Source organism: Lactuca sativa, chromosome 3 (assembly GCF_002870075.4).
Source record: "Lactuca sativa cultivar Salinas chromosome 3, Lsat_Salinas_v11, whole genome shotgun sequence".
Classification (NCBI taxonomy): Eukaryota; Viridiplantae; Streptophyta; class Magnoliopsida; order Asterales; family Asteraceae; genus Lactuca; species Lactuca sativa.
In genome coordinates, this window is record NC_056625.2 from 291838029 (window position 1) to 291851593 (window position 13565).

Consider the following 13565-nt stretch of genomic DNA (forward strand, 5'->3'; position numbering starts at 1 on the left):
TTATTGTATCATTATTGGTCCAGGATCTTGTTGCTATCTCACCCATCGAACCGGGACCATTGGCTGCAGTTTGGGATTTCATACTTGGGATCAGATGCTGGCAGCTTAAAGGGGTAATTGATCATGGCCAGGTAGTTTCATGAAGAATTATGCATACAATACTAGCAACTGTAGGATATACTATAGCAATGGATGTTCTTAGAGTTGCGGTCACTACCGCTGAGAGGATCACACTTGATCATGTTTGAACTGTTAGGATGAAGCATTGGTGCTTGTCCCCGAGTAGAATCTATATCCGGTCTCTTTACATCACCATATCTTTTTGCGATTTTGTTAGAATTTTAGAGAGTCTTTTAGTCCACATTTGGACATTTTCATTATCTTTGAAAAACCACGAGTTTGAAAAGGATCTTATATTACATCTTTATGCTCTACACATGGTCATTTTCACACTTAGGCCATTCAGATTATATCATTACCCTTTCGGTTCCACTTACACACTTTTGGAAACCAAATTTTGAGTCAAAGGGTTTTCTTGTTAAAATTTTCGATTGTTAATACATTACCTTCAAGTATAAAAAAAAAACAAAAACAAAAACAAAAAAACAAAAAAAAAACAAAACAAAGCAAAAAGAAGCATGCAAATTTTCAATTGCAACTATCTTAGATAGGTGGCCGGTTCAATTATTGAACAAATTTCCCAACATCTTGGTCACCCAACGTTTGATATTCATTTGTATAGGTCTGTTTTATTGTATATAGATCAAGTTGTTTTTTTTTCGCAAATTGGTGATGTTAGGAAGATTGTCGAGTCGGATACTACGGGAGGTTTGGGCCAACACTAAGTGAATCGATTCCTACAACGGTGCCCGAGCGATTAAACCCAATTACACATGAGAGAAACCGGAAGACGTGAGATCAAAGTGTACACTTAAAGAAGAGCTCCACCCAAGCCCATCCAGTTGCTTTCTCCTTACTACAGATGTTCTTCATTGTATGCATGTTCTATTGAGGCTACGACTGCTCATCCCTCCTTACTCACCTAAAGGAGTTGTCCTAGCTGTGGTTTATGGTTCCATTGTCATCGGATGAAAAAGTTGTGAGATAGCAGCGAGATCAATTCTGACCATGTTGACTAACGTCGAACAGGTTCCATGGTTCTCGCCATTCTTTTTATTTCTAGGGTAGTTCCTCCCAAGTTCATTTTAGTCTTGTCTTACTTGAGGACAAGTAAGGTTTAAGCTTGGGGTGATTTGATTGCTTCATTTTATTTACTTATTTTTATAGTTTTTTAGCGCATTCCATTCGCATTTTAGTTAATTTCCATGCATATTTTCCTTTTTGTTATTTTTATGACCATTTCGGGTACGTTCTAGTTTCTTGAGCATTATTGCAGATTTTAAGGAAACTAGAGGAGCGGGGGTGTGCGGGATCTTTTGGAAGGCGTTTGGACTTGAAGAGCAGTGGGGATATCATGCTTGCTGGCTTTGGAGGTGATCCAGGGAGTAGGCTTGTTGATTGCTTGAAGGCACAAAAGTGTTGAACTTTAAATTTGAAAGGGCGCGAGAGAATTCTTGAGTGTGCAAGATGGATGTTTAAGAGTTTGCGGAAGTTTTGAGTGATGTGGATAGACAAATTAGGCTTTAATTGAAGAAATATTGAAGAAATATTGAAGAAAAATGGGCTAGGAGTTGATTGGACTCAAACTGGGCCAATGGACTAGCTGTGGGGGCCCAAGACTTGAAGAAGCCCAAAATACCCATCAGAGCCCGCGCCCGCGTGGATTCCTGACAAGGGCAATTTCGGGATTTTGCTAACAGCTCTATATTGGGAAGGTGGGTGTGCCTCTTTAGCCGAATCTTGAAGGTCCGATTTTGAGACTTTCTCTCCGGAGTTTGGAGCATTTTTGAAGGCCAAGAACACTTGAAGAATATCTTCTTTTCATCTCTTGAATCTTGTCAAATGTTTGGTACAATCTTATCTAACATTGCTCATTTGAGTTTACTCATTTGTGGTGATTAGTTGGCTAATTTCTTGATTAAGTAAATGATCCTCAAATTAGCAAGCAACAAATGATTTTTGTGTTGTTTTTGCTTCACACAATCATAAAAACATTTCCTCCAACATGGTGGTGAAAGCACTTTACCCCTCTTGGATTTGGTGCCTTTTTGGTTCTTAATGCTAGTTGACTTTCACTAATTACATGCTATTTGGAATTAGTGACTTTGACTAAGAAAATTGTTATGGGCTTCTCTAGCCATTTCAACAATTAAGAAAAGTCTAGGTAATCTCAAGCTCCTTGGATTGCTATAGCCAAATTAAGGATTTAAATCAAAGTATTGCACTATTGGATTCTAATGATATGTTCATCAAAAGTCAAAGTGAGGAAACTTTAAGTCAACCATCTCTCCTTTATTGATTTTGCATCAAACTCTTATTTTTGTTGCATTTGTCTATTTAAATCATAGTTAACTCTAGTTTGTTTCAAGTATTTCAAAACACCAAAACCCCCCATTTTATTTTTATTGTCATTTTACAAGTATTTTTACAAAGAGATTTTTCATAGGGTTATAAATTGAACCAATCTCCGTGGAATCGATCCCTTTACCACTATACACTATTTTAGTGTGTAATATTTAGGGTTATTATTTGTGTTGGGCTCGACAACCACCACGGATCAATTCTGTCGACTCTCAGTTTGATATGCCACTGACCCGAAAGGCCTTCATTTTTCATGCTTTTTCTCATGTTGCTGATGTCCCTCATCCTCACCCAAAGGTTGATAGAGAGCTTGTTGAATTCTATCTGAGGTCTGCTCAGCCACAATATCAAACATGGAGTGCTCAGAAGATCATTAACGTTCGGGTCCTCAAACCATTTCGTGAGGGGAACTTCTCAAACGTTCGGTTCAAAGTGCTGAGGGGTTGTGCTAAAACTGAACATGCTATTTCAGTTGGTGATCTTCTCAACCTGAATCCACATGATTGGATTATGCTGCACAACATCCTCCTCACCAATGAAGCTGAGTATCGGCGAATCATCGATCACTTCAAAAGGATGCTTGTTTGCTACATCATGGAGGTTGCCAAGATGGATCAGGAGATCGCAAGTATTTTCAAGAAAAAGCCTACCATCTCTCCTGTTGGTTCTGCAAGTTATTTAAATATGATGCAGATGGGAAGAATCGACACGAAACGGAACTTTGTCATGTTCACAAGGAACAAAGGCCAAAAATGCCTGTTCGCCTTGGCAGATAAGCATCTATACACCACTGCGTGCTTGGAACATGTTTTGGGGATCATTCATCGATGCAATCAGAACTCTGCAGATGACAAGAAGTATTTTGACGACATGATCCAGTGGTACATTCGCTTCAGACAGACCATCCTTTCCCTCATTCCACGTCTGTTTGAAACCACAAAGAAAGTTCTTGCAACTGGACCCAGCAAGCCGAAGTAGAGTCTCGCTCCAATTGACGCAAAGGGGGAGATTATAGGGTCCGATGGGTGTTGCGTCTTGGGCTCGTTCATTAGTCCAAATTTTGTATCCGAATTGGGCTTGTCCATCAGTGAGTTATGTTCTAGGGTATAGTATTTATTGATGCTTGCATGCATCCTAGTACATAAGATTTGAAGTCGATTATTTCATACATATTATCTTTATCGTTTGTAACCCAAGTAGCTGCTGCAGCGGAAGTTCTTTGTCGAGCTTTGCTGAGGCTTGAATCTATTGAATCATTCGACATATTTTGATTCACTCTTGTTTTTGATATTTTCTGTTTATGCCTTTGTGATTAACCTGTTTAAAGATCTAAACGATCAAAGAGTTTCTTAACTCTTCACAAACGATATGTACATAGGCTGCATACTAACTCTAAATGAACATTCAATTCAAATCGATCTAATGCCGATCACTATAAAGAGCTTTGATGTCATCATCGGTATGAATTGGTTAAGCCTACATCATGTCGATATACTTTGTCACGAAAGGGTTGTTCGCTTAAATCTACCAAGCAGCAAAACTCTTGTCATTTATGGTGAGAAGCCCGGTACCAATTAACATATCATCTCTTGCGTCAAAGCCCATAAATACCTGCGTAAGGAGTACCATGCCTTCAGAGCCCACATAGTGGATAAGGAAAAAGAAGCGAAAGACCTCAAAGACATTCAGGAAGTCTGTGATTTTCCTGATGTCTTCCTTGAAGATCTTGCAGGTGTCCCACCAGAACGACAAGTCGAGTTCAGGATCGATTTAATGCCCGGAGCTACCCTAGTAGCTATGTCGATGTATGGTTTAGCGCCAGCTGAGATAAAAGAATTATCCAGGAAATTAAACGAACTACTCAACAAAGGATTCATCAGACCTAGTTTCTCACCATGGGGAGCACCAGTCCTCTTCGTAAAGATGAAGAATGGATCCTTCCGCATGTGCATCGACTACCGGGAACTCAACAAGCTCACTATCAAGAACCAATATCCCTTAACACGCATTGACGACTTGTTTGACCAACTCCAAGGTGCGAGTAATTTCTCAAAGATCGATTTGAGATCCTATCATCAGCTGCGAGTCTTGGAAGGACATGTTCCGAAAACAGCCTTTCGAACTCGTTACGGTCACTACGAGTTTGTAGTGATGCCCTTTGGATTAACAAATGCACCGACAGTGTTCATGGACTTAATAAACCGAGTGTGTCGTTCATTCCTGGACAAATTTGTGATCATGTTCATAGACGCTATACTCATTTATTCGAAGAATAAAGAAGAACACGGTCAACACCTCCGACAAATCTAGGAAACTCTAAGAAAAGAGAAGCTATACGCAAAAATCTCAAAGTGCGAATTTTGGATTCGGAAAGTAGACTTCCTGGGTCATGTGGTTAGCAAGGACGGGATACACATGGACCCTTCCAAAATCAAGGCAATCAAGAATTGGCCAGCCCCAAGTACCCCAACGGAAATCCGACAATTCTTGGGCCTTGCTTGCTACTATCGAAGGTTTATACAGAACTTCTCGAAGATTGCTAAACCACTTACCACCTTGACCCAAAAGGGTGTAATTTTCAATTGGAAAGAAAAACAACATGCTGCATTCCAAACACTGAAGCAAGCCCTATGCAGCGCACCTATATTGTCCTTACCAGAAGGAACATAAGACTTTGTGGTCTACTGTGATGCATCTAATCAACGTCTTGGATGTGTTCTAATGCAAAGAGGAAAAGTCATCGCCTACGCCTCGAGACAACTCAAGACGCACGAGGTCAACTACACTACACACGACCTCGAACTGGGAGTAGTCATTTTCGCCTTAAAGATTTGGAGACACTATCTCTATGGCACGAGATGCACAATCTTTACCGATCACAAGAGCCTTCAACGCATCCTCAATCAGAAGGAACTCAACATGAGGCAAAGACGATGGGTTGAACTGTTAAATGACTACGAATGTGAAATTTGTTATCACCCAGGAAAAGCAAATGTGGTAGCTGATGCCCTTAGTTGAAAGGAATACCCAGGCTGCCGAGTGATCGTCGATAGGTTAACAAAATCCGCACAATTCCTACCCATAAAGGAAACAGACAAGATGGAGAAGCTAGCTCGAACATACATCCGAGACATTGGACAACTACATGGTGTACCAATATACATTATCTCCGACAGAGATAGTAGGTACACCTTGCGATTCTGGTAGTTGATACAAAAATCTGTTAGAACGAACCTAGACATGAGTACCGCTTACCATCCACAAACCGACGGTCAAAGTGTGAGGACCATACAAACCTTGGAAGATATGCTAAGAGCTTGTGTAATCAAGTTTGGTAAAGCATGGGATACCCATTTACCACTAGTTGAATTCTCATACAACAATAGTTATCACTCCAGCATTAAGGTTGCTCCATTCGAAGCCCTCTATGGCCGCAAGTGCAGATCACCACTGTGCTGGGCTGAAGTGGGTGACACGCAACTAGCCAAGGGACAAGTACCCGACAACGCTCTCACAGGCCCAGAATTTATAAGAGAAAAGACGGAAGCCCTTAGAATTTCAGGTTGGGGACTGAGTGCTATTGTGTCACACCCTCAAACCAAGGATGGCGGAAACGTCCGGGGGTGGAGGACTTCATGTATAGCATTATAACAACAATTGCAATAACGATTGAAGAAAACACAACAAACATATATATAATTGAAAAAGTTACATCATTGTATGAATTACATGTTTCCAAAATCAATTACAATATGTTGACTAAATGTGAAATGTTTGACGCCTTAACGTCCCATCCTCAAAAGCACTTGGTTACCTGTTTAGTGATTTCCTGAGAATACAAGTTGTTTGAAAAAGTGTCAACACAAAGGTTAGTGAGTTTATAAGAATTTGTAGACAGTTTATGAAAAGCTTTTTCTTGTAAAAGTAGTGTTTGTACCAGAAAAATCCAATATTTTCCTTGATATGTAAAAGTAGTCTTAAAACCCAAAGACCGAAGTGTACAAGTAAGTTGTTATACTTATGATAAAATAATGCAAGTTTAAATCTACGTAAACTCGTTTGATCTACATGAATTCCTCATAAATTCTATGTTTGTTAATACTTAATGTGAGCTATTATAACCATACTATGACCTAGTTGGCCTGGAACGACGTTCTTCAGGCGTCGGAACTGTTATGACATTTGACACCACAGACCTGCCGGTCTAGCTGTTGCAAGCATCTCAGGTATAGGTTTGTCAATCCCAATATAGATCTATATACAACTATTACACTCTCCCTCCAGGAGACTTTGGTTACAATACAAGACTTATTGGTAAAGTGAAGCGAATGTCTCAGAAAACTCACTAACGAATTCATGTGTAATGTAATGGAAAATTCCTTTTTATATAAATGTACCCTTTTTGTATGAGTGTGTTATGTGATGTATCATAAACTTGTTGGGTTTTGAGCATTCTAACACTTCCTAAGTGTACATGCAACCCTAATAAACTTTGGATCTATGTTTGTCTAAGGTACATGGAAAATATTATTTTCCAAGGTTTATAACCTATCTAGCATGGCATGGGGTACTTTTAAACATAAAAGAACTGGATGAATTACGTACCTTTTGTTGATTTTTGATTCCTTGGAGTTTAAGAGCCAAGCACCAATAATGTGAATGCCTCAAATGGAAATCACAAATCACCACAAACTTGGAAAATGTATGATAGAGTATACTAACACTTAGAAATCGGCCACCACTATTACACACACACACTCTAGGGTGTTTTTCATGCAACACAAGCTTGTTTATATAGTGTGCATGGTTAGGGAGAAACCCTAATAACCCATGTCTTTTCCTTTCCAAGGATCCATGGGTTAAAAGCTCCATAGATCATCCATGGACTTCCATATAAGCTTAGCCCATTAACAAATGAGTATTAGCCCACACCATATAAATATAATAGCCCATGATTTAATTAGTCTTCCTTTTAATCACTAAATTAATTCATAATTAATTCAAGATTAAAATAAATTAAGTACATGACTTTATATTAATATATTATAACTTATAATATATTAATAAATTGTAAGTATACAACTCTCATAAAATTATCCATAAGTAGTTTCGGTGAAGTGCAACCTGTCACATCCCAAAACCATGAGCGGCGGAAACGTTCTAGGCGGTGGACGTCATCTACAGTATCACAACAATGAAAAGAAGTAATCAAGAAACAACATCATCCATTGCATTAATAATATAATTTTAATACAAGTGTGTTCTGTCAAATTATGATAACCACTAAAGTATAAATCAAAATGAAAGATGAGTCTTGAACGAGCTCCATCTTCTCTAAACCTTGCATCTGTACCTGTCTATCGTTGACCTGAGGATACAAGTTATTTTGAAAGAGAGTATCAGCTTTAAAGCTGGTGAGATCATAAGTATTAATGTGTCTTAATTTGTAAAACTTGTAATGAAAGACTTGAAATTGTTTGGAAAGAAAACTCGTATAAGTATGAAAATGTTTGTAGAACAACTATAAACGTTTGAAAAACCCTAGAAATCCCTATGATTCCTACTATTATAAAAGGGAGTCTTCTACTAAGACCTATCTGCTCTGAATGTAGCCTTCTACCAAGACCCGACTGTGCTACTATTATTATTATTATAAGAAATTGTATCCTTTGGTACTAGGATACTCAAATATGATTCACCTTATCGTTTATGTGAATGAGTCACAAGATAAAAGTAATAATATAAATAACCTAAGTATTACCCATTGTACTAGGGTAACTAACAGTGTTAACTGGAGACATCCGTAGATGTACATTTACCTTTGTTGCTAACAGTTGGGTATAGGAATAGTTAGTCCCTTAAAGTATACCTGTAATGGTAACAACCGTTGGCAGCCGTGGATGTGCTTTTACCTCTGTAGCTAATAGAGATTCTAGGAATGGTTAATCCCGCAACGTATCCTTTGGTACTAGGATATTAAATCCAATATATCTCGTCGATTAGGTGATTTTATCACAAAGTAAAGATAAGAATGAGGATTATATAACAGAATCTATACATATTATCTATGTAAACGTACTCATGTATAAGAAATGCTTAATTTTTCGCACTCTTGCTACGGTTAAACGTAATCATGTAAACAGATCTATGTAACAGTATAGTAATGTACGGTAATGTTCTGCGTGTGCTAGCTGTAACATGTTTTCTCTCTCTATCTAGCATGTATAATAATGTACTCTGTGTAGTAGCTGTAATGTGTGTTCTCTCTCTATCTACCAAGTATTGACTGACGAATGAACTGAATCGTTGGATGATATCGCGTTCTAGTAGTAGTTCTAGTATCTTCCTGAACTACCCCAATGGTAGCTTACTAGTAATGTAACTGGTACGTATAAACATGGAAGTATACCCTTGCTACCCAAGGGTATTGAATGAACTGGAAGAACCTTTATGACTATATTGTTGGGTTTTGAGCATTCTAACACTCCTAAGTGTACATGCAACCCTAAATACCTTGGATCTATGTTTTCTCTATTATACATGCAAATAAGAACTTCCAAGGTATTATCCTAATCTAGCATACAAAACAATAACTATAGCAAGATAGAATACATACCTCTTTGGAGAAGAAAGTCTTCATGAAGCTAGAGTGCCTAGTGCCCCAAGTGTGACACCTCAAATGGAATCACAATCATCAAAACACTTGGAATGACTTGAGAGAATTCTACACTCATCAAAATCGGCTAGCCCTGTCTAGAAACATACTAGTGTGATTCTAGTTGCCAATTTTGCCGAGAATAATATCTTTATATATAGTGTTACAATTAGGGTAAACCCTAATTGTCATGACTTTCCATTTCCTTGGATCCATGGGTACAAATACACCATGGAGCATCCATGAACCATCCTATGGGTTTTAGCCCAACTTGATTATCCATGGAGCATTAGCCCACTATACAAGTATGGATGATTTACACAATCAACCCATATATTTAATTAGTCTTCTTTTGATCGCTTAATTAATCCTAGATTAATTCTTGATCAATACTAATTAAATAATCTCATTATTCTTATTATTAATATACTAGAACTTATAATATATTAATAACCATAAGTGTCTTATTTCTCTCATCCAAGTGCATGATGGTATGCAACCCAAATGGACCATGCCGGGTCGGGTCAAGTCTTACCAATTATAGTTATGGACTTAGACATTAATCCAACAGTCTCCCACTTGGATAAGTCTAAAACTATTATTGCATATGACTTCAGGAACCAACTGGCAATCGTAGCTCTCAAAAGCTTCTGTCGAACTCTGACCTTGTAGATGAACTCTGACCTTTGTCAATGACTTGTCCATTAGATAAGGGATCATATATTCCTCCATTCTAGATATCATATGGACTGAGACATGGATTATAATCATTCTCTCTGTCCATTTGTTGTTTCCCGATTTCCGATTTATGACGATTGACTAATTGAACAAATCAAATCAGTCCTGGCCCGGCCGAGCACTTCCATTTGTCATCATCAAATCATCGAGGGGCCCACAGATATCACTTTTATCCCGAAGGTAAAAGGAACGGATAAACTTCGACTCATATGGCTTGTTCTACTACTTGTTGAATCATACACAAAAGCACGTTTTATAGCACCGAGTTACCAAATGCGGTTTCGTGCAATCAATGTACTATCAACTCATAGTAACATCTCATATCTCTAGCTTTGAAGAATATAAGATATTATCGTCTCATGATCACTCGTGATAAAATCCATGAAGTGATTCCAATGAGCGCGGGTTGAATCCAATACTCAGAACTTATGAGCACTCATGAGTGTTGTAGCCCTTTGTCCAACACCTTAGACCTCTACAATCCAACCCATGACAGTCTTAATTCATATCTACTTCCAACATATGACCGACTGTGGATGGTTTGAATAACTTAGTCATTCTGGAAGAATAACCTAGTTTATTCGGGAAGTCAAAACATGCAAAGTGAAACACAATAATAATTGAATCCAATATGGTATCAAAACCTATGAACATAAATAAAACACCTTTTATTTATCACCATATGATTACACATTATTCATTGTATACTGTTTCAGCTATCAACTTTATTCTTGAATTTAAAACAATAGTTGTCCCATGCTCCAAGCATGTACACTATGTTTTCTTAAACACTAGTCATGCCACACACCAAGTATGCATACTATGTTTGTCTATGATCTTTACTTTGTGAACTAGATCAATTGAACATAACTTCAATGATTCTCTTTTCACACTCCCAAATCCTTACTGCAAATGCAAGAATTCCAAATTCATGCCATTTACTGAAATCTGTTAGATTCTAAACTTATATGCACTGATCCTCTTGTAATGATTATGCACAAAGTCAGAAAGACTTGACAACAATCATTACAGAGTATTCCAAAGGAGATCAACTCCTTGGAAATATCCTTCTTGCATTAAGTTTCCTTAATCTTACACAGATTGAAATTTCTAACTTTGAAACATTTCCAGATTCCATTCTGACTTATCACTTCTGAACAGGAGTTGCCTCCTTGCAGATTATGTCAATATGGTCCTTCCAGAATTATCACTATACTTCCAACTGTCCTTGAGCAAGCAATCTTTGGTAAACCTTAGATTGTCCTCGACAATTGTTTAATCCTTTTAGTCATATCCAGTTCTAAACCTTTTCCCTTCTTAATGCCCAGGCATTTGGAAAATTTTAGAACGGATGATTATAGCACATGTAATCGATCCTATATCCGAAGCATATGGGACACGATTCATGATGTCTCACATAAAGACTAAACCAGTCTTTTGCTATAATATGTCCATTTCAATTTGCCAAGTTCTCAGAATTCAGATTATGAAAAGGGATGCCGTAATCATAACCGAATTTTAGAACGCAAATAATGGACCCATATGCAGAATTTCCTTATGTTGAGCCATTCCAATATGAAATTCATATATATATATATCCTTGACTAAATGATTAAAACCTCACAATCTAAGCTTATAGATTTGAGATGAAGTATAATTTCCTCTCCCTTAATTATAGCAAAACAACTTTTTCCCAATTGAAACTTTTGTTTTCTATAATTAACATTGCTAGCTTGCAATACTTAACATAATTATCATGCTCCCACTAACATGATGATTATTAGCATAACGCTTATGCTCCCACTAGCTTTGACATGTTTTCAGAAATCACCTGGACTTCTATAAATCAATACTCCATTGACTTTCTTACCAAAGTTCAGATTTCTGATACTAGATTGTTTTGATAAGACTTTATCAAAATCATACACCTTCCCTTAGATAGCACACTTGTGTGTCTAAACAGTTATGAAGAGGTATGCCGTAATCATAATGGTTAGACCTTTTTGCCACTTCTCACAAGTCCATATTAGTGTGCCGGTTAACCACACGCGCTCCACTAACGACTTTGAGAATGCAAATGTCACAATTGCTATCTAGATAAAATCTACTTAGTGAAAGTGTTTCCTCACCATCATTTTCATGAATCGGAGAGAAACCTTATGACACTTAGATTTAATGGTGTATGAGTTCCTACCCATATGAATTTGTCAAAACCATAATCATAAGACAAAGATAATGACAACTCCAAAACCATATGGATTGAACTCAATCTTAACTTCTTGCCACTTGGCAGCTCAAGGGCCTGCCATTGCTTCCAAGTTGTTATGCAACACATTGAGAACTCTAAGAACTCATATGCAAAGCCAATTTCAACTGGAATGGGCACAGTATATGTCAACACAATAGATTATAAACCTCAAATTGTGTGCTAGAGAAGAACTTTAGGTTTTATTCTTGATTAGTTCTTGAGACTTTCAAGACATTTAAGACTCCCACTGTCCTCTTGACCTATAAGACTCCCTTGTCAAATATCCAAGAGATAGTGTGGATACTAATCAAGAAAAACACTTCACACAATTGGCCTTAGTTGGTCTTTGTTTTATCCAAAACATCACAACTTACCAATTTCAAATGTACAAGAGTAGAAAACTTTTACTCTTACATTTGACAAGTGTTTTAACCTTCTTTTGAGACATATCACTCAAGTTACAATCTTGGAGTATGACTCTAAGACTTGTATTGGAACGAAGTATGACTCATCTTCTTGATTTAACCACTTCAACAATTCAAGTTCCTCTTCTTAGTCATAAGAATGCACTAAGATTTCCTTAGAGAACTAATTGTGCTATGGTTTCTTAATCATTAAGATGATCACAAAACTGATACTAAAGTACTTTCCCATCTTTTCAGATTTGAGAAACTTTTATCCTTCTGCCATTTTGATTCTTCTTATTCGCTCTGCCATACATTGGAACCTTTTCCAATGTCTTAGAGTTACACTTAAGCTTGTAAGTATAATCATATTTACTGAGCTTTAGTAAACTATGACGAATAGTCTTATCAATCTTTTGTGGTGGACTTGACCAGTGCACAAGACTATGTACTCGATCCCTTAGTCGATTACTTGACTCACACATCCATGTGACCGAGTAATTAGTCTTAATTTTCCAATATTTGAAAGTTCTCATCCATCATGCTATACAACTTGCATGATTCCAAGTTCCGGTCCAATTGAAACTTGGGTGATGAGAATCTTTCCTTATTTGGTAAATCTAGACATTACCACAAATGAAAGAATCAATTTCATATTTCCACTCTTGCTCTTAATGGAATCATATAAGCAACAATTTTTCCTCAAATGTCATTGTAAGGATATTTTTTTTTAAAATAAATAAAATCAAAAAATTTTCTTTTATTTTAAAACTTTGCGGAAAAAACTTATCCTTACAATCCATAAGCACATGAAAACTTGTTGTTATCTATTCCTAAGCAATATATCATAACTCCTAAGAAGTAGCTCAAGAATCCGATTTTTCAAACTATGCGATAGAAATCCATCTACGCCATCAGATTCAGCATATTCTTTCTTTAAGTTTCTTCACTTTTCTTTCATTCTTAAAACATCACCATGTGACCTAGTCACATCATGTATCAAGAATCTCATAATAGAAACTTAACAGAGTTAGATAGT